The sequence below is a fragment of the Lepus europaeus genome, chromosome 6 (genome assembly GCF_033115175.1).
Source record: "Lepus europaeus isolate LE1 chromosome 6, mLepTim1.pri, whole genome shotgun sequence".
NCBI lineage: Eukaryota > Metazoa > Chordata > Mammalia > Lagomorpha > Leporidae > Lepus > Lepus europaeus.
This window is the reverse complement of record NC_084832.1, coordinates 107,107,868-107,130,383: the sequence shown is the minus strand read 5'-3', so window position 1 is coordinate 107,130,383 and position 22,516 is coordinate 107,107,868. Positions and strand designations below refer to the sequence as shown.

At 38.3% G+C, this 22,516-nt stretch overlaps 1 protein-coding gene across 3 annotated transcripts in view; it reads right to left on the bottom strand.

The window, feature by feature from the left end:
• The window catches only part of ATF7IP (activating transcription factor 7 interacting protein), a 140,066-nt gene extending 121,294 nt beyond the window's left edge, over window positions 1-18,772 (bottom strand). For 2 of the 3 annotated variants that reach the window (XM_062194861.1, XM_062194862.1), the window contains exon 1: window positions 18,661-18,772. The gene's annotated coding sequence lies outside the window, so the exon portion shown is untranslated. The remainder of the gene's footprint in view (window positions 1-18,660) is intronic. The other variant, XM_062194858.1, reaches the window with a different exon arrangement.
• Between the last annotated feature and the right edge of the window lie 3,744 nt (window positions 18,773-22,516).

Genomic DNA, 22,516 nt, shown 5'->3' with positions numbered 1-22,516 from the left:
AGAATGTAGTTATCTTGTGCTATCTTTTCCTCTATCCATCATTAAATGTAAGCATTTATTAAAACTTTTTCAGGATATAAAGAAGATGGCAGGAATAGAGTTAAAAAGAAGAGATAATCATTCAAGCTGAGTGATGAGCATATGGAGTCCATTGTTTCAGTATATTTTTGAAATTTTTCATTAAAAAGTCTTGAATTACTCAGCTTTAAAAGATCCTTATTTATTTTTCCTGGGGCAGACTGGATCATGAATGTAAAAACTGCTTTAAGTGCAGTATCATGAAAAATCAAAGTTATAATTGATCTAAGCCATATTAATTCTTAAAAATATAACTATTAGAGCTGATTTGACGGAGCAGTTAAGATACCACTTGAGGCATTTAAATCTCATATCAGAGTTCTAGGTTAGAGTCTCAGCTCCCCTCCTGATTCCAGCTTCCTGATAATGTAAACCCTGGGAAGCAACAGGTTTCCCAAGGGGGAAAACAAGATTGAGTTCTGGGCTCCTAGCTTCAGCCTGGCCCTGCCTAAGCTGTTATGGGCATTTACCGAGTGAATCAATGAATGGGAAGTCTCACTATATTGGTCATTCAAAAAATAAATAAGTAAATATGTATATATATGATTCTCTGAGGGTGGCTCAAGCAAAGTTTATTCATGAAAAACATAATGGGGATAAAGTAGAAAAGACTGGAACAGACAAAACACTGCTGTGGCACTGGCATATTATTGAAATGGGGATGGGAGTCCCCGGGCCCAGACAAAGAACCGAAACATTTACATTTGCCTGATGAATATGAGATTGGGGGAAGTCTGATCCATAAAATTTAAATTATGTAACATTCTGCCCTCTTCAACCCTTCCTTTTCTTGTCAAATATCTTTCCAAAGTAAATCCTAACTACTTTCTTCTTAGTCTAAACTGTATTCTTAGAATAGCTAGAAAAAGCTGCTATCTACTAACAGTAACTGATAAAGCTATTTTTCACCTAATTTAGATTTCAAAATTAGATACGGAATGTAAGCTCTATCACTGTACCCATTCTCTTTCAGTATTACAATTCTCCTAAGAATTTGTTAGATTTTTCTCTACTATCCCAGGATATTTATTTTTTGTTTGTTTGTTTGTTTTTACTTTGAGCTTTTATTTGGCAAAGCAACACTGCATAAACTGTGCAGTAACAAATGACAGTTTACACAGAATGTTAAATTCATATACATTATCAGCAGCAAATTAGAAATAAACAAAAAACCACTAGCTACAAATCCCCTATCACTTTTAGAGAGAAAGAACAAACTCTGTCAGTTGTGTCCAACTTGAACAGCAGTGTCTACAGGACATCACCTGCCATCTTAAGTTTCAGGATTTACAGATGCCTAGTTGGAAGGTAACAAAGCAGTTGACTGTATCTACAACACGCTATTCTGTGACACCACCTCAAAAGCTTTAAAAAGAAAGCTCATCTCTGCTTTCTTAGTAGCATCTAACAGATATCCAAATACCAAGAAGCTTAACTTGTGAATAGTGGTGTTATCTGATACACAGAAGAAATTTGGTATATTAACATTGGAACAAAATTAAGTGTCCTATCCCAGGATATTTAAATAAAAATCAATAAGTATGCTGAATGCCTCTATCTGGAAAGGAACTTTGCAAGACAAAGGAGTAGCAAAGGTAGTATTATGGATCAAGGCTTCAGATGAGTTGTATACACACTATTTCAATCAATTCTCACACTAGCCCTGAGGGTAGATTTTTATTGCCAGTTCTTGACACCGGCAACAGACTCAGAGATTAAATAAATTCACAAAACTGATTAACAGTTGAAATAGCCCCGGCCCACAGATCTTCATCTACCCCTCCAACATCAGTTCTATTTCTTTATCTGATGAGGACAGGTTAGGAAAGGAAAATGAGGAGACTGTTACTCAGATTAACTAGTGTCACAGTCAAAGCCCCTTTACTTTCAGACCCAAAGACATTATCCCAGTTCACCTGGCAAATCCTATTCATGATTTAGTCTAAATTATTTTATCACTGACAATCCTTTCTTACTCTCCTTTCTTCTTACTATGCCCATCCCCCAAACCAGCTGTAACTGCTCTCTCAAGATCTTCTTATGCATGTTATTGTACTCACCACATTTCATTACTTGTATCTTGGTTATCTAACTAATCATTGTAAGAGTGAAGAAATCACATTTTAATTCATTCTCCATTTTTTCCCTTAGTGTTACCAGTATTTTCTCAGTAGATGGTGAGCTGTAACTAATTCTCAGTGTGCTTATTTCTACCACAAAAATTTCAGAAAATCTTACATCTTTAAGAATCTTCATTTTTAGGATCTCAACTCTTCCTTTACAGGAAGGAGTCAACTACACTCTTAGTCTGGGCCTCCAAATCTCTGCACTTCAGAATCCAGGATAGAAAAAATACCTTCTGTAGGACATCTTTCCATTTTTTAAGATTTTTCTAATGCACTATTCTGCTAGAATACTTGTACTACTGTGTGCTTAGCATATCAGAACTCCAAAGAAGTCTACAAGAAACTAGGGAAGAGGGGCCGGCGCTGTAGCATGGTGGGCAAAGCTACTGCCTGAAATGCCAGTATCCCATACAAGTGCCAGTTCTTGTCCTGGCTGCTCCATTCCCATTCAGCTCCCTGCTAATGTGCCTGGGAAAAGCAACAGAAGATGACAAGATGACCCAAATGCTTGGGCCCCTACCACCCACATAGGAGACCCAGAAGACGCTCCTGGCGTCAGTCTGGCTCAGCCCTAGCTATTACGGCCACTTAGAGAATGAACCAACCGATGGAGGATCTTCCTCTCTCTGTAACTCTTTCAAATAAATAAATATATATTTTTTTTAAAAAAAGAAAATTATGGAACATAAATCAATTTTTATTTTTAAACTTTATTAATATTGCTAAGTAGAATACAGTCTGCATAAATTCTTTTATAAGATTTTTTTTAAAAAGCATATTTGTGATGAGTCTAATCATTGTTTATAAAAGCACATATTGGGGCTGGTGCTGTGGCATAGCAGATAAAGTCTCTGCCTGCAGTGCTGGCATTCTATATGGGTGCCAGTTCGAGTCCCAACTGTTCCACTTCTGATTCAGCTCTCTGTTATGGCCTGGGAAAGCAGTGGAAGATGGCCCAAATGTTTTGGCCCCTGCACCCGCATGGGAAACCTAGAGGAAGCTCCTGGCTCCTGGCTTTGGATGGACTCAGCTCCTGACATTGTGGCCATTTGGGGAGTGAACCAGTGGATAGAAGACCTCTTTGTAACTCTGCCTCAAAATAAATAAAAATAAAATCTTAAGAAAAAAGCATAAATATTTGTAAACAGTTTCTAATATTAGGTAAACATTTTGATGACTATCCAATGTTTCACCTCTTCCTGAGTAAAAATATTTTTTACAATTTCTTTTTTTCCCCTCTTATAGTGACCAAGTAAAGTGCCACAATCTTCCACTTTTATGATCACAGAATGTAATCATTTGCCAACAGCCATTCAGTTATAACTAAAAATCTGGAAAAGAATTACCACTGGTCAACTACTACATTTTTTATACATCACACTATTAGAAAACTTTACAGATGCGAATTAGGGAAAATCCCACAGACCCTAAAGAGAAAGTTTAAAAGTGTACAAGGGTACTTCAAAAAGTCTATGGAAAGTGGAATTAAAATATAAATTTATTTTGGTATAAAAATTTTTTGAAATTCATATCACTTTTTAAATAATATGCATTTTCCATGAATTATTTGAACACCACCCCTCCTACACACACGCGCATGTGCGCGCACACACGCACACACATAAAATAAACTTACCTTTTAATTGTACTTTCCACAAACTTTTTGAAGTACCCCATACTTGGTAAAAAGTAAATACATGTTTCATTTATTGAGATAAGACATTTTAATTAGAAGTTATTATCAACATCACACAATTAAAAGGAAAAAGGAATGTTAGAAGGCTGTTAAGAAGATGAAGTAAAAATATATAATTTCACTCTTTCAAATCCCACTTAACCTACAGTGAAAATATATTTGAAGGTTTAAATCCTAAAGAACAGGGAGAAAAGTAAAAGATAGTAGCTTAGACCAGGAGCAGGGATCTTTTTTTCTGCCAAGGGTCATTTGGTTATCTATAACATCATTTGAAGGTCACACAAAACTATCAATTTATAAGTTAGTTCTGGGGGCCAGCACTGTGGTGTAGTGGGTTAACACCCTGATCTGAAGCGCTGGCATCCCATATGGGTGCCGGTTTGAGAGCCGGCTGCTCCACTTCCCACCTAGCTCTCTGCTATGGCCTGAGAAAGCAGTACAAGATGGCCCAAGTCCTTGGGCCCCTGCACCCACGTGGGAGACCCGGAAGAAGTTGCTGGCTCCTGGCTTCAGATTGGCACAACTCCGGCCTTTGTGGCTAATTGGGGAGTGAACCAGCGGATAGAAGACCTCTCTCTCTCTCTCATTCTCTCTCTCATTCTCTCAATCTTCTCTCTCTGTGTAACTCTGAATTTCAAATAAATAAATAAATCTTTAAAAAAAAAGTTAGTTTAATATAGATTTATTGAATCTCAAGTCCCACCTATGGCTGCATTGGCCAAATGATCTTACTGACCTTATTCGGCCCATGGACCAGATGTTCCCTACCCCTGGCTTAGACAAAACAGATTTAGGAAGCGAAAAATAAGCAGGACCAGCAATAACCAAGCATTTTCTTAACACCGTATCTCAAGCTACAGTTAAGAATCATTTTGATTTACAAGACAGAAATCCCCCAAAAATTCTAAGCAGAAGAACCAAGTACCTTTGGAAACTAGGGTGAAGGAAGAAAAAAAGTGGGATGATGTGACTTAAAAAGGGAAGACTAATGAAAGCTGTTTCAAAAGCTGTAAGATAACCTAGATGTCCCTACATCACGTTCTAGTGAATAGCTGCTCTTCCCAACACTAGCAAAAGCATGAAGATAACACCAATAATTAAGAGTACCATACCTGAGAGGCAATCAGTGCTGGCTGTAGAGATCCCTAGTCCTCTTCTTCCATTAATCTCCCAGAATGCCAACAAGTAGTACTTTACTGCTACTTACAAGAAATGGAAGGCCGGCGCCACGGCTCACTAGGCTAGTCCTCTGCCTGCAGCACCAGCACCCGGGTTCTAGTCCTAGTCGAGGCACCAGATTCTGTCCTGGTTACTCCTCTTCCAGTCCAGCTCTCTGCTATGGCCCGGGAGTGCAATGGAGGATGGCCCAAGTGTTTGGGCCCTGCACCCGCATGGGAGACCAGGAGGAAGCACCTGGCTCCTGGCTTCGGATCGGTTCAGGGCACTGGCCACAGCGCACAGGCCGTAGTGGCCATTTGGGGTGTGAACCAACGAAAGGAAGACCTTTCTCTCTGTCTCTCTCTCTCACTGTCTAACTCTGCCTGCCGAAAAAAATAAATAAGAAATGGAAAGCCATTTCTAGAGTTATATGACCAGCACAAGACATAAGATCTAGGGTCTGGTGGGGAGCTCCCAAAAATGGTCCATTTGATCACCCTATAAGGAAGCTCAAAAGTGTAGAATTTATACATTGCATCAATACTTCAATCTTTCGTATCACATTATGTACTCAGACAAGGGAAAAGAAAGCAACTAAGAAAACTGTCTAATATGGAACACAAACACACACATACACACACAACTCAACACACAAAGCAACAGATAATCTAGGAACGAGAACACATCAAAAAATATATTCAGAAAAGGAAATATGTCACATTCTTGAGTCAAGAATACAACGTCAGGGCTGGTGCTGTGGTGCAGCGGGTTAATGCCCTGGCCTGAAGCACTGGCATCCCATGTGGACGCTGGTTTGAGACCTGGATGCTCCACTTCCAATCCAGCTCTCTGCTATGGCCTGGGAAAGCAGAAGATGGCCCACGGCCTTGGGCCCCTGAACCACATGAGAGACCCAAAAGTAGCTGCTGGTTCCTGGCTTTGGATCAGCTCAGCTCCGAACGTTGCAGCCATTTGGGGAGTGGACCGGTGGATGTACGACCTACCTCTCTTTCTCTTTCTCTCTCTCTCTGCCTCTCCTCTCTCTGTGTAACTCTGACTTTCAAATAAATAAATAAATCTTAAAAAAAAAAAAAAGAATACAATATCAAGAGTGCATTTATCACTATGTCCAAGAAATAAAACATAGAAAATAAGAACATAATAGAAGACTCAATAATAAAGAAATCTACCTAAGCAAAAAAGTATCAAATAGAAGGAAAAGATATAGCTGAAATATCCATCCAAAAGTACATCCTTGAATGAGAGAATAGCAGAAGAAAAAAACCACTCATGAAATCACTTAAAATATTCAAGAATTAAAAAGCAAGACTTGCCAGACCAAAAAATCCCAATGAATGTGAGCAGTCAATAATAAACAGATCCACATTAAGGTGTGTTACAGAAAAATTTAAAATAGTGGAGACAAATGACTCTAAAAGCTTCTATTGGGGCAGGAAATCAGAAATAATGATGGCTTCAGATTTTTCAGTAGTAATAAGAGAAGCAAGAAAAAGCAATGCCTTTAAAACTGCCTTCAAAATTCTGAAGGAAAATTATTTCAGCTGAGAGTTCTATACCCAGCCAAACTATCAATCAAGCACAAAAATACAGAATGACTTTTTTTAGACACACATGGTCTTTAAAAATATATAACTCCTTTGCATCCCTGTTCAAAAAGCTACTGGAAAATGTGTTCACCCTTCTCTGCAAAAAATGCAATAAATCAATAAAAAGATATGGTATATGAAAGACAAGAGTCTTAGAACAGGGACAAAGAAAATTTCCACAATAGTGAAGATAATTCTAAGGATGAGTTAAATACGAGATAAAGAACATCACCTTTATGAAACAACATCTGTCATAACTATATCGAGGAGATGGGTTAAGATTCTCATGATTCCATTAGTGCAGAGTAGACACCTTTTTAAATAAATTACTTAATCTAAAACCAGCAAAATAACAATTACCCAGGAATGTGTAAATTCACTTAACTGTGACTAACATCTTATTTTTAATGGTCCTGAAAGAAAAAATACTCTGCTTTATCTCTAATCTTCAATTTAAGTTAGGGTAATTTAAGTAGGGTTTTAGTCCAGTACCCCTGGAATTCAGAGGGGACAAATATCCTTTGAAAGATTTTAATGTGAGCATAGATGATAAGCTAATAAACAGGCAGAAACATTTTCAGAATTGCTTGAAAATACTGAATATATTTATTGATGACCTTGTGTAGAAACTGCTTAGAACAATGATTAAATATTGTATAAAATATCATAACTAACTCCTTTTAATGTACCAGTTTACACAGTTTCAATAAGAATGTTTTCCTGCTACCTGGATAAAATTGGATAAATCAAATTCGTAACCATGACCGCACAAGAAACATGATATCTAAACACAAATCTCTTTTAATTAGGTATGAAATGGAACAAGGTCTACACCTCAGATGTAGGAATGATGCTTACTAAACCTTCACAGGAAATCAATTTATTAACTCTTCTATACTTTATATATCCCAAGCTTCAAAAAAAGTAAGAAATATCATTTCCTCAAAGACCGCAAATGTGGGACTCACAAAGAATCATGTTCCCTACAGTGATAGGTACTGTAGATGAAAATTCATTGACATAAATGACATATGGCTTGGTAGACAAGCTGATAAATATTATACCACTTTACAAAACATCCCAACAAAAGTTAACTCTTAAACCTCCTATCAAACGGACATCATTTTGTTACACAAACATTGGGAAAGTCTTTTTATATTACTTAATATTTCATTAAACCTACATAAATTATTAAATAGCCAAAAATTCATCAAATATCAAAAGAAATAGAATCAAAGTCACTAGACAAATTTATATAGACTAATCTGTGGCTTTATGAGCAGAAACTTGATCAAAGGAAAGGTTATGGAAGAAAAATGGAACTTTGCTTTTGCCTCAGTTTTGAGTGACCATTTTCAGTAAGTTCCATAGCTAAATGATAATGGGGAAAAGGGGAGAAATATGATATTTTAAAAGTAGGATAGGGTAATACTACATGAGTCTAGTGCCCTAAATGATGACTTTATCCTTTTAGCAATAATGATTGTCTAAAGATCATTCCCATTCACAATAGCCCCCCAAAAAAGTTAAATATCTTGGAATAAACTTAACCAAGGAGGTCAAACTAACTCCTTTGAATGTATTTTCAAACAAATTTTCATCACAATGATGAAAATTACAAAGCATTAAGGAAAGAAAAAGATGACACCAAAAAAAAAAAAAAAATGGAAAAATCTTCCATGTTCATGGATTGGATCAAAATGTCCATACTACCAAAAGTAATTTACAAGTTCCAGGCAATCCCAATCAAAATACCAATGACATTCTTCTCAGATCTAGAAAAAAACGATGCTAAAATCTGTATGGAAACATAAGACCCCAAACCGCTAAACCAAACTTACACGACAAAAGCAAAGCTGGAGCCATCACAATACCAGACTTCAAGACATATTATAGGGGGCTAGTGCTGTGGTGTAGCAAGTAAGCCACCGCCTGCAGTGCTGGCATCCCATATGGGTGCTGGTTCAAGTCCCAGCTGCTCCACTTCTGATTCAACTCTTTGCTATGGCCTGGGAAAGTAGTAGAAGATGGGGCCACTGCACCCGTGTGGGAGATCCTGAGGAAGCTCCGGGCTCCTGGCTTTGGATCAACACAGCTCTTGCTATTGCAGCCAACTGGGGAGTGAACCAATGGATGGAAGACTTTTCTCTCTCTCTCTGCTTCTCCTCTCTGTGTAACTTTGACTTTCAAATAAATAAATCTTTTTTTAAAAAAAATACATATTACAGGACATTTATAATCAAAACAGCTTGGTATGGGCTGTGTAGAGCAATAGAACAGAACACAAACTCCAAAAATCAATCTACACATTTACAGCCAATATATCTTCAACAAGAAGCTAAAATAAGTCCTTGGAGCAAGGACAGTCTATTCAAATGGTGCTGGAAAAATTGGATCTCCACATGCAGAAGTATGAAGCAAGACCCTATCTTACACCTTAGAGAAAAATCCACTCAAAATGGATCAAGAACCTCAACCTATGACCCAATGTCATCAGATTATTTGAAAACATTGGGGAAACTCTGCAAAACATTGGCATAGGCAAAGGCTGCTTAAAAAGGACACCAGAAGCACAGGCAATCAAAGCCAGAATTGACAAATGGGATTACATCAAGCTGAGAAGCTTCTGCACTGCAAAAGAAACACTCAGCAAAGCGAAGAGGTGGGGCCAGCGCTGTGGCGCAGCAGGTTAATGCCCTGGCCTGAAGCACCAAAATCCCATAAGGGCACTGGTTCAAGACCCAGCTGCTCCACTTCCAATCCAGCTCTCTGCTATGGCCTGGAAAAGCAGTGGAAATGGCCCAAGTGCTTAGGTCCCTGCACGCAAATGGGAGACCTGAAGGAAGCTCCTGGCTCCTGGCTTCGGACTGGCACAACTCCAGCTGTTGCAGTCAACTGCAGAGTGAACCAGCAGATGGAAAACCTCTCCCTCTCTCTTGCCTCTCCTCTCTCTGTGCAACTCTTTCAAATAAATAAATAAATCTTAAAAAAAAAAAAAGTGAAGAGGCAACCAACGGAATGGCAGAAAATATTTGCAAACTATGAAAATAATAAAGGATTAATATCCAGGAATTTATAAAGTTCTCAGTAAACACAACAAAACAAACAATCTAGGTAAGAAATGGGCAGAGGACTTATGGATTTTTCAAAAGAGGAAAATCAAATAGCCAACAGACATGAAAAAATGCTCAGGATCACTAACTATCATTTAGTCTAGTAATTAAGCTGCTTCCACCCCACAGCAAAGTACCTGAGTTCAATTCTTACCTCTATTTCCTGACACCAACTTCCTGCCATGAAAGCCCTAAAAGGCAGTAGAAATGGCTCAAGTGATTGGTTGCTGGCCACCTACATGGAAAATCTGAATTGTGTTCCCAGTTCCTGGGCATTGGTCCAGGTTCAAACACCAACTGCTGAGGCATTTGGGTAGTGAACCAACAGTTGGGAGCTTTCTCTGTCTCTCTCTGACTCTTAAATAAATGATTTTCTTAAGCTAGAAGAACGGATTTTGAATGTTTTTACTGTAAAATTATAAATATTTGAGATGGATATGTTTTTATTTGAACATTACACAGTGGATATATGTATTGAAACACCACACAGTAGCCCAAAAATGCACAATTTTTATTATCAGTGAAAATAAAAATCAAATATTACACCTTGAATATGCACATTTCTTAAGTTTATGTATATCTGAAAGACAACCCAAAAATGTATTTTATATAAACTATTATAAAGAAAAAAATAGATAAAATAATGCCAACATAAACCTAATTTGAATCCAAAATTAGCAATATAAGTAATTATAATTCAACTCTCTGCAGTCCATTCTTTTAATTTAACCAAGTTAGCTTGCAAGGTTCAAAAATACATTAGCTTTTAAAAATTAAAAACTCCAATTCTTGCAAAACTAACCACAGTTTAATTCTTAAAACAGAACCAGTTTTTGATATCAAATTATTAATTACTTTAAGAGACCACTTCTCTGGCCTCTTTATATAGCAGAAAATGCTAGTTGTTCACTAATATCCTCTTCTTTTATAAAACTCTAACTCAGTCTACCACCAGCTAGACACATTTCTCAGTCTTCTTTTCCCAGCTAAATGTCCCAATGACTGAACTATCATTCATAAAACATGGCTTAAGGTGGCATGAGCCATGTTTACATCATGTCTCAAAAGAATGATGTGTGTCCCCAATGCCCCTTCTATTACCCCCTTGCCACTAGAGTTTCATGCTCTACCCAGGGAAGCCATGTGCTAATAAGGCAAAACCACCTATAAACCCTAAAATGTCCTACTTTACATTGCTGTATGAATGCATTTGTATGAAGCATTTGTCATCTTCAAACAGTAGTAATGGAAAACATCTTCCACCTTGAAACAGTAATGGAGTGTCTTTTGGTAGCTTAGCCTTTAATCCAATTTGCTTCTAACATTTACCCATCATAAAGAAGTTCAAAAGTTGTCCCTGTTGACCCTCCCATGCTTTCTCCCATATCTTCCTTAAGACTTGCCATCTCAAAAAAAAGAAAACAAAACAAAACAAAAAAAAAAAAAAAAGATTTGTCCTCTAGTAAGGGTAATAGGACAGATACACTGCAAAGACTTGACTGGAAATGAGCTACAGCAATTTAGTTACTTACTATTGTTCCATTAAACTTTTCTCCTGGTCCTCAAAACAGTAGATTCCCTTCTTACTGTCCACATTTTTACCTTTTATAAAATGGAAGGCATTATCATTGAGATTATTGACCAATGGAGAGATCCTTCCAGGCCCTTAACAATTCTGAGAATCCCTATTCTAACATCCAACTCAAACGTCTTATTAGAATGTGAATGTGCCATGGTCACTGTAATTGGAGACATTAGTTTTCCAAAGCAGTGCAGGAGGATAAAAACAACAAAGAGGAAAAGGATCACATAGTAAGCCATAAGGACCTCACATTACCATTATACAAAGAGACCTCCCAAACTAAAGGATATATGGCTAGTTACAGTTATGATAAAAAAAAAAAAAAAAAACAAAACAAAACAAAAAACAGTGTTTAACCTTCTGAGTGATGAAAAACTGCAGAGCAAATATGAGCATTTCTGACAGCAAAGTTTGAAGAAATCATCTTCATTTCCAGACTTTCATGTTTATACAGGTCCAATTAGGAACACTCTCAGGGAAGTGCTATCAATTGTACACTTGGGCTGCCTACATTTTGTTTTTAAAGGTGGCCAAGAAAATGCTAAAGTAACTCTCTTAAATCAAAAATTCATACAATAAAATTTTAAAACTAAAAACATTCACATATATAATTTACTCATACTCTCTCCAATACAAAATGATTTCCACTAAGCAACTTGAAGCATATATAAACAAAGTTTAACTTTATGGAAACTCACTTCTCAGTTGTGAACAAACTAAAATGCCAGTAGAAATTCCTGACTTACTCTGTGGATAGCGGGATAATCTGAGAAAGAAAACACCCAAACAATTATAGAGTCTTGGACTCACTAACAAAACAAAAGGAGGTCAAATGGGCAAGAATTTTAAGAGAAGTCCCACTAATAGATAGGTCATTTCTTCTAACCACTCTAGGAAAGTGCAGAGGACTATAGCTCCCCAGGGTTCATCAATGATAATCTGGCAATCTACTACGTAAATAATGTTAAAATATCACCTGACTTTTATCTATAGTATGCCTCACAGTAGCTCGGAATTCAAAAACAAGACCTTTTATCGTCAAACTTCTTTCCATCTATGACTTCTTTGAAAAACTATGCCAATTTTCCATAGGCCTCAAAACTTCTTTCTGAATTTCATCACACACTATTTTGCCTTCTCAAACAGGTTAAATGAAACACAACAATCTCTACAATTCAGAAATATTAAAATGATAATTATCATAACGAACACACTGCAAATAATGATTCAGCTCTGTAAATACTGATTCCCAAACTTCAGAACTGAGTTTATAAATTCTTGCTTCTAACACTTGAAATAGGTCTCTCACAATCAAGATGACAGCCACATGCATTTCTCTAGGAACACTCATCCTGTCTCCAATTTGCTACTCTTTGTCTATTATAGTCTGAGAAATCAAGTATCATAATTTCCCAAGATTAAGAAAAGTTTTTAGCTAATGGCAAAGGTCACACAAAAGGTAAAATATCCAAGCTTTCATAAGTGGATCTGCTTGAAAAAGACCCAGAGCTAAAATTTTTTCATCACAAATTCAAAACTGTTTAAGAAAAGTCAGTCTCAACATTTGGTATCTATTTTCTAGACTTATTTTCATAAGGCCAGTAATTTTTACAACTTTAGTTTTATCGTTATTTCTTTGATTTCTTCTTTTCATGCCTCTACGACCTCTCAAGTGTAACAAGTTCAGTGAAAATAATATTTTAGTAATAAATTATTTCCACTACCCATTATGAAAAAGATAAAAAATTAAATTGCTGCAAAAGTACATCAGTATTAAGAAAAGATTTTCACTGCAACAGCATAAAGAAGAGATTTAATGGATAATTAATTTATATTAATTAAGGAAATATCCTTACAAGAAAATAAGTTAAAGATAGCAAGAAAACTACAACAAAAGATTTTTATTTTTATTTTTATTTTTCTTATGAGATTAGGCTCCATCCTGGCCAGGCTGAATTAGATTACTTTTCAAAATTTATCCTTTAGGGGGGAAAAAAAGCCTATGTTTAACAATATAGACATATTGGTTTCATATACTGAATAGCACTTTATTTTGTAAGCTGTTTATCCCACTTCTAATTTCATACTGGTGCTACTTTTATGTCATCATGTCCTAAACCAGATTAAAAACAGAAATGTATTCCTCTATCCTCTCCTAACTCATTCCTATTCAGATTATATCAGCACTAAGAAACCAGTACAACAACATCTCACTGAAAAGTCATAGGTATCGCAAGTTTTCCCAGTTTCTAAACATAGGAAGAGAGTACGTCAAACAATTCATGGGAGAATGGGAATTAAAAGATAAGTGTATTTTAGGGCAAAAAAATATTTGAAATCCATAAGTAATATTCCATAATGTAGATTTTCCATGAATCCTTTGAAGACCAAGAATACATTTGGGGAGTCTATAAGAAGTATATCATATTCATGAATAAAGAAAAAACAAATTACTAAAAGGTAAATTCACCTCAATTTAAAGTTCAAGCAATTCTAAACAAAACATTAGTTGGCACTTTTTACTTTCAGATTGTTTAAGACTGATGTGCTGCCTACTGCACTAAAAAGGCACTTCGGTGCTTTTTACTTTAATCAAATGACTCAAAAGTCCATCTGCAAAAGCTGACAGAAAAAACTAGCAAAGAAAATTGTGAAAAGGCAATGACATATCTCATCCTAGTTAAAATAGCTATTATCAAAGACACAAAATAATAGATGGTAGTAAGGATGGGAGAGGTGGCACTCTCATACACTGTTGGTAGGAACATAAGTTAGCACGGCAATTATAAAAAAACAGTATTTTCTCAAAAAGCTAGAAATAAAACTACCATATGATTGAGCACTCCAGCTACTGGGTATATTTCCAAAGGAACATGAGTAAGTTGAGGAGACTTCTGCATACACATTCTTAATTCAGCACTATTTATTTACAAGTCAAGATACAGAATCAACCTAGGTGTCTACTGATGGATGAATGGATAAAGAAAATGTGATATACACAAACGATGGAATATTATTCAGCCATTAAAAAGAACGAAATTCCCATCATTCATGGCAACACAGATGGAGCCAGAAGACATCATGTTAAGTGAAGTAAGTCAGGCACAGAAAAACAAATAACGCATGTCCTCTGTGACCTGTGGAAGTTAAGCCCAACTTAAAAGAGGACAAAATGGTGATTACCAGAGCCTGAGAATGCTGTGGAAGAGGAAGCACAGGAGAGTGGATGGTGATTCTAGGGATGCAGTTGGATAGCAGGAATAACATCCAATGTTCTACAGCACAGTAGGATTACTGGTTGACAACAATATTTCAAATATTGACAACAATATTTCAAATAGCCGATAGAGAGGATTTTGAATGCTCCAAACAGAAGGAAATGATAAACTTGTCTAGGTATGTACTGAAATGCCACACTGTCCCCATTAGTATGTACAATTACTATGTGAAAAAAAAATTATCGTGAAAAACAATTTTGATTATTTCATATAGCATGGAGCACTAACACACATTTATATAATGTACAGCCAGCCCAACAGCTAGCAAGGCAGAACTGCTGTAACAAGGACGTTCACAGGGTCAGCATCATGATATAGTGAATTAAACCACCACCTGCAATGCCAACATCTCATACAGGTGCCAGTTCATGTCCTGGCTGCTCCACTTCTGATCCAGCTCCCTGTTAATGCACCTGGGAAAGCAGCAGAAGATTGTACAGGTAGTCGGACCTCTGCACCCATGAAGGAGACCAGGATGGAGTTTGATTCCTGGCTTTGGGCTGGCCCAGCCCCAACTGTGGCAGCCATTTGGGAAATAAGCCAGTAGATAGGAGATGTCTTTTTATAACTCTACCTTTCAAATAAATAAATAAATCTTAAAAAAAAAAAATTAGAGCTCACACACAGTGGCTCTTAACATGTTTTTAAAACGTATCATTTAAGTATATTCCTTTGAAAGGCTGATGAAAGCTGTAACTTTTTACCCAACAAAATGCACAAATGCATACTGTGTACATAAACTTGTGTACATGAAGGGATCCAAGGAGCTTTTTAAGTTTATCAGTACAACCATTGGAGGACAATGGATCACAGGTTAAATAACCCTAATGAATGAATCAGAATTCTTTGCTCATGAAAAATTCAACTTCACTGGTTATCAAAAGAATAAATGAGCTATTTTATTGTACACTCACCCAATTGATGGGGGTATGGACAATGCTTTTGAAAAACCTTAAGTTCTTATCAATTTTGCAAATTACTTTAAAAGCTCTTTAAAATAGTATTTTCAAAGGAATGTTTCTCAGAATTATTCTGGGCCAGTTCATAACTCATGGACACGGATGTTCACTACAGTATTATTTATAATAGACAAATAAGCAAAAAGGTTCAATAAATAAAATTTAATAAGTCGCAATACATTCTTATGTAGCCATTTAAAAACGCATTTGAGGAACCAGTGCTGTGGAACAGAGTAAGCTGTTGTCTGCAGTGCTAGCATCCCACATGGTCACCAGTTTGAGTCCCAGATATTCTACTTCTGATCCAGCTCCCTGCTAATGCACCTGGGAAAGCAGTGGAGGATGGCCAAGGTCCTTGGGCCCCCTGCACCCATGTGGGAGACCTGGAAGAAGCTCCAGATTCCTGGCTTCAGCCTGGCTCAGCCCTGGCTGTTGCGTCCATTCGGGGGAGTGAACCAATAGATGGAAGATCTCTCTTCTTGCTCTCTCTCTGTAACTCTTGATTCTCAAATACATAAATAAATCTTTTAAAAAAACTGTTTGAAAAGATTATTTGATAATTTTGGATATTTTTACAATATAGTATAATGTAATCACTAAAAAACCATAACATGGGGAATTATAAATAGAGAAATATTGATAATATACAGTATTAAGTTTAAAATGCTGGCATGAAATTACAATTCCAATGATAATTGATAACTAAGTCCATAAACATTTACAGATTGATCAACCATGGAAAAGTCATCCAAAACATTTAGTACACTTATTTCTAAATGTTGCTAATTATTTGTCAACATTTTCCAGATGATCTTTGATAAGTTAAAAATACTGAAATATATTTATCACACAAATCATAAAGAAAAAATACAATGTTTACAGCTTCATCATTAAAATTTGTTTTTTGCTAACTAACTTTCATGCTTAAAATTTTAAAAGCTTAGTATTCATTTCTGGAGTAACCTAGTTTTAATATTTATTTATGCTGCATATGTGTTGAAATTTTGTGGTATGATAACTACCATACTAAAATTTCAAAATATGCTTGCTCTTTACAGAGTCCTAAAGAGTTGATATTCAGAAAAATCATTAACCTTAGTTAAATTTATAGAATTACATGTGCATGTGCCTTTTAACAAACATGACAGCAAATCTTTCCCACAAATAATATTTACAATGCACATTACGTGCTTTAATGTTTTCATGTATCCCTTATGACCTTCAATATTGACCTATATATTAAACAAAAACATAAGTCTAAATATAGAAACCAAAGTTTCACTTTTCTGAAAGTAGAAAGGGTATCTACACCTTAAGGACAAAGTTCTTTTCTTAACCTAAATATGTTATGTGACTATAAACAAACATCATATACGTACACAGACATAGAAGATACAGCATAGTTTCAATTTAAAGTCACCTGAAATAGCAAAGGGGGCGGGCAAGGAGGAGAAGAGTACTGGGTAGCTACCCCAGAAGTCTAAAAGGGGCAAGATTACACACATTTCTGCATAGATCTCAGAGGGCCAGGAATTACCTCAGAACAAACTAAAATTCTGTTGAGGGAAAAAATAATTTTTCCTATCACTCCATTCTATCTCATGTGATGTCATTTAAAAATCCACCAACCAAAGTGTTCTTTTCAATTCCATCTACGTTACCACTTTAACGGTATTTGTTTTAGGTAATAAAAATGTCCCCAAACTAGCCAAGATTATAAAGCAATAGCCTTTTCTTCATTTGACAATAGACGGACTCAAACTTAAGAGTTAAATAACCAATCCAGAAACCAACTCTTATATAAAAGACCCATAAAGTTTATGACACCAGTTACAAGTTTTTAGCCTAGTAAGAAATAATCTGCACAATGGTAGAATCATATCAAACCTTACATAACATCTCCCAGATGTGTTATGTAAGATTTAAATATAGTGACACTGTCATTTTTAACTAATCAGTAGCATACTTAAAATTATCTTAAGAAACTAAAACCATTAGCACACTTCACATTTCTAAAAATCACAATTTTATGCTCTACACATGTATGAGTATAATGTTAAAAAAAATTAACAGCATTACTATTGATGGCTCACTTTATTTCCTCATTAAAGGCCTCAGTCAGCATAACTGGGAGTTCTCTGCAGAATTCTTCATCAGAAAAAGTTACAAAGTGTTATTTCTCACATATCGCAAACAAAAATTCTAAGAAAATGTGTTGATTTAAAGAATAACAATAACTAAAGTAGGAATGAACAAATGATCAAAGGGACCGAAACATGTAAAACTCACATACTCAGCAGCATATAAATTGATTAAAAATATTAACATCAAAATTTTTTTCAAAAAATAGCTAAAAAGATTGAGATTTCACTTTAAACTACATAGTATATTCTTCCCCTCCCCCTCCCCTGCATATGACCAAAAACTAACAGTTTCTATTTTGTAAGCATTCCTCACACTCATAATAGAACTGGTAAAAACCGGGTTGAAAATATATTTGCAAATTTGCATTTCAAAGAAATGCACTTCCCCTCCTAAGTCCATAAAGTGCTCCTCTTCTTCTCCCTGAACAGAAACCTGAATCCAGCCAGACCCTAAAAGCACAGCCATAATCGAGAACCACGAGTGACAACTATTTTTATAGAAAATTAAGTCCCCAGCTTCTCAAAGAACTGGAGAAACAGAGAAGTCTGAGGTGGGAACCGAAGCACAACATCAGAGGAACATTTTTTCTTGAAAGATGTGGGAATTTGAGACGAACAAAACGAAACCCCTCAAGAGTGAGGAAAATTAAATCTAGAACCCAAATGGCGCCCAACAAGAACATTAGATCTCGAAAATGAATATTGCGCTTGCGCAGCCACCGCCCCGGCAGCTGCACAACTGCAGCTAGAGCCCGACCCCGCCAGATCACGTGCTCCCATGCAGCGCCGCCCGCAGCTCCGCAGCCGCGCAGGCGCACACGCAACGCCCGCAGCCGCCATACTGCGGTCTTGGCTCTTCCGAAATACAATAGTAATTTCAGAAAATGTGGTTAGAACAGCCCCTGGGAATCACCTATACCTTTCGGGGCAGGAGCTGAGGGAGGGGGAACCAAGTTCCTTCCTACAGACCCGTCCCGCGCAGCCGTCCCCGACGCTGCCGCCCGTCTCGCGCGCTCCAGTCGCCGCGCTGCCGCCGCCACTGCCGCCGCCACTGCCGCCGCCTCCGCAGATTCAAAAACAAACCCGCTTCTCCCTTGCACGCGCCGGGGCCGTTATGCAAATTATTGTGGGCGGGGCTCCGTGATCCTACTAAGTACCACGCCCACTGTGCTTTCCGCCAATAAGCGCACGGACTCTCCATTTCCCCATGCAAATATCCTGGTTTTTTATTTGAATGAAGGACTTTGGCCCCGCCTCCTGCCGCGGAAAAGGGAACGAAGTCTGAGGTGGTGGCGCTGCGCCGTTCCGTTGCGCTGTGAGGTGAGCGCCTCTGAGTAGCGCTTCCTCAGTCCGTGAGTAGCACTTTGCGAGCGCCCCCTATGAGCCTCGGCAAAGAAGGGAGGAAGTTTGGTCAGGGAGTCCAAGAACTGAGCGCACAAGCTTCAAAAAGGCTGCAGTGTGCTGATTTAGTCGCCGTTTGTGTTTGAAGTTGACAAAAGGTACTGGAAGTGTGTTAGTCCTCAGGGAAGGGAGAGAGCACGCTTCGGTAGCTCTGTGACGGAGGAAGCACTTGCACTCCCACCCCGGAAGTTTATCCTTCCCGCACAATTTGGCGTTGGGAGTCAGCGCCTGAGAGACGTTCCCCGGGAGGACGTGGTGACCACCCCATTGCTTCTGCAGGTCGCTCCCTGGAATGAGTGTGTTACTCAGTTTTTGATAACTGTAGTAAACCTCTATGGAGACGGCTAAGAGATAGAGTAAATGTCTTTATGTCTTGCAAAGCAAGAAAAGCCTGAAAAATACTAGCTCGAAAGGTTGATTATTGTTTTTCATGTAAATTCTCCATTAAATAGATTTATTCGCCCCGTGTATACCCAGCAATCACTGTGTTCCGGAACCATGGTAGGTGCCTGTCCACAGGAAGTCTTTATGCCAATGGAGAAAAGAGAAAATGAAACAGGAAATTCTTTAGGTAATAAAAACTTAATTTATTTTATTCACTCATTTTCAATTATTTATTTTCATTTTATTTGAAAGGCAGAGAGAGACCTTCAATCTGTTACTTCCCTGACCAGATACTTACAATAGCCAGGGCTAGGGGAGGCAAAAGCAGGAGCCTAGAACTCCATCCAGGTCTCCCATGGGGGTGGCAAACACCCAAGTACTTGACCTGCTGCCTCCTAGCACTTCATCAGTAACAAACTAGATCAGGAGCAAAGGAGCCAGGACTCAAACCAGGTACTCTGATGTTCCATGTGAGCATGCCAAGTGCTATCTTTACCGCTGTACCAAACACATGCCCCAGTAATAAGAAATTAGCATAGGTTGCGTAATACTTGCATAGCGTGGGCCCTTAAATTTATTTGAAATAGAGTGAATTTAGAGTCACCCAGGGGCTGTGCTGCGGCATAGCAAGTGAAGCCACTGCCTGCAGCGCCAGTTCAAGTCCTGGCTGCTCCACTTCCAATCCAGCTCTCTGCTATGGCCTGGGAAAGCAGAGAAGATGGCCCAAGTCCTTGGGCCCTTGCACCCATGTGGGAGACCCAGAAGAAGTTTCTGGTTCCTGGCTTCAGAATGGCACAGCTCCAGCTGTTGTGGCCATCTGGGGAGTGAAACAGCGGATGGAAGACCTCTCTCTTTCTCTCTCTCTCTCTGCCTCTCCTTCTCTCTGTGTGCAACTCTTTCAAGTAAATAAATAAATCTTTTTTTTAAAAGTCAGTATTTCTCTAAAAAAAAAAAAAAAGCCTCAGGGTAGTAAACATATTTGTAGTAGTAGTAGTAGTAGTAGTAGTAGTACTGACACAGCTCAACTTGAACAGTTTCTATTTACACTTCTCTTTCAAAAGAAAGATGAATCAACCACAACCTGATAGTTTTTTATTATCATCCTCCAATTTACAGAGAAGCTTACCAAGGTGTTAAACAGATAAACCTGGAAAAATCCAGCAAAAACAACTTTTAAAAATAGGATATGTGGGGACCGGCACTGTGGCTCACTTGGTTAATCCTCTGCCTGCCGGCTGGGTTCCAGTCCAGCTCTCTGGCCCGGGAGGGCAGTGGAAGATAGCCCAAGTGCTTGGGCCCTGCACCCGCATGGGAGACCAGGAGGAAGCACCTGGCTCCTGGCTTCGGATCAGCACAGCTCCGGCCGTAGCGGCTATTTCCGGAGTGAACCAATGGAAAGAAGACCTTTCTCTCTCTATCTCTCCCTCACTGTCTGTAACTCTACCTGTCAAATAAATTAAAAAAAAAAAAAAAAGGACATGTGGTAATCAACATTCTAAAATGATGCACGTGATTCTTACTCCTAGTATTCATACTATGCCTGTGAATGTGGCAAGAATTTGTGATTTGCTGTATCCAAAAGAACACAGCAAAGGTGGACGAACTTTGCAGATATAAGATCCCAAATTAGGACCAGCGCTGTGGCTTAGCTAGTAAAGATGCTGCCTGCAGTGCTAGCAACCCATGTGGGAACCGGTTCAAGTCCCAGCTGCACCAGTTCCAATCCAGCTCCCTGCTAATATACCTGGGAAAGCAGTGGAAGATGGCCCAAGTCTTTGGGCCCCTGCACCCATGGGAGACCTGAAAGAAGTTCCAGGCTCCTAGCTTTGCATCAGCCTAGCTCCAGCTGTTGCAGCCATTTGGCGAATGAACAAGTGGATGGAAAATACCTCTCTTTCTCTCTCTCTCTCTCCCTGCCTCTCTGTAACTCTACCTTTCAAATAAATAAAATTTTTTAAAATCCCAAATTAAGTCCTAAACAGCACTCTGGCCTCAGAATCAGCCCTTAAGGCATTCGGATCTGGCTAAAAAGCCCATGAGAGTTTCTCAGGCATGGAAAGCCGAGACACTGTGGCAAGAAAAATGACCTAAATAAAAGATCTCTGTGAGTGAGATCCCAGTGGAAAGAATGGGCCATCAAAGAAGGAGGTACCTTTCTCTGAAGGGAGGGGAGAACCACTTTGACTATGACCTTGTCTAAATAACATCAGAGCTGGCAAACTCAAGAGGCTTCCATAGCCCTGGAAGCTCATGACAAGAGCCTCAGGTGATTACTGACGTCATAAATAAGAGTGTCAGTTGTTAAATCAACAATAGGAGTCACTGTGCACCTACTCCCCATGTAGTATCTCTGTCCTTAATGTGTTGTACTATGCGAATTAATGGTAAAACTACTACTCAAACAGTACTCTATGTGTCTTCGTGGGTGTAGTCTTTTGAAATCTTTACTTAGTATATACTAAGTTGGTCTTCTGTATATAAAGATAATTGAAAATGAATCTTGATGAAGAATGGGATGGGAGAGGGAGTGGGAGATGGGATGGTTGCGGGTGGGAGGGAGGTTATGGGGGGAAAAGTGGCTATAATCCAAAAGTTGTACTTTGGAAATTTATATTTATTAAATAAAAGTTGAAAAAAATCCCTAATTTTGAGTTAACCAAAAGATACCTAGGTAGACCTGGCTTAATTTAATTAAACATCCTTAAAAAAAACCGAGGGGCTGGTGCTATGGCTAGTGAGTTAAGCTGCCCTTTGAAACAAGCATCTGGCTGCTCTGCTTCTGATCCAGCTCTCTGCTAATGTGCCTGGGAAAGCAGCATAAGATGACCAGCGTGCTTGGGCCCCTGCCACCCATGTGGGAGACTCGGATGAAGTTCCAAGTTCCCGGCTTTCTCCTAGCCCAGCCCCAGATGTTGTGGCCATTTGGAGACTGAACCAGCAGATTGAAAATCTGGGGGAGGGGAGTGGCAGTGAAGTGTCTCTAACTGCCT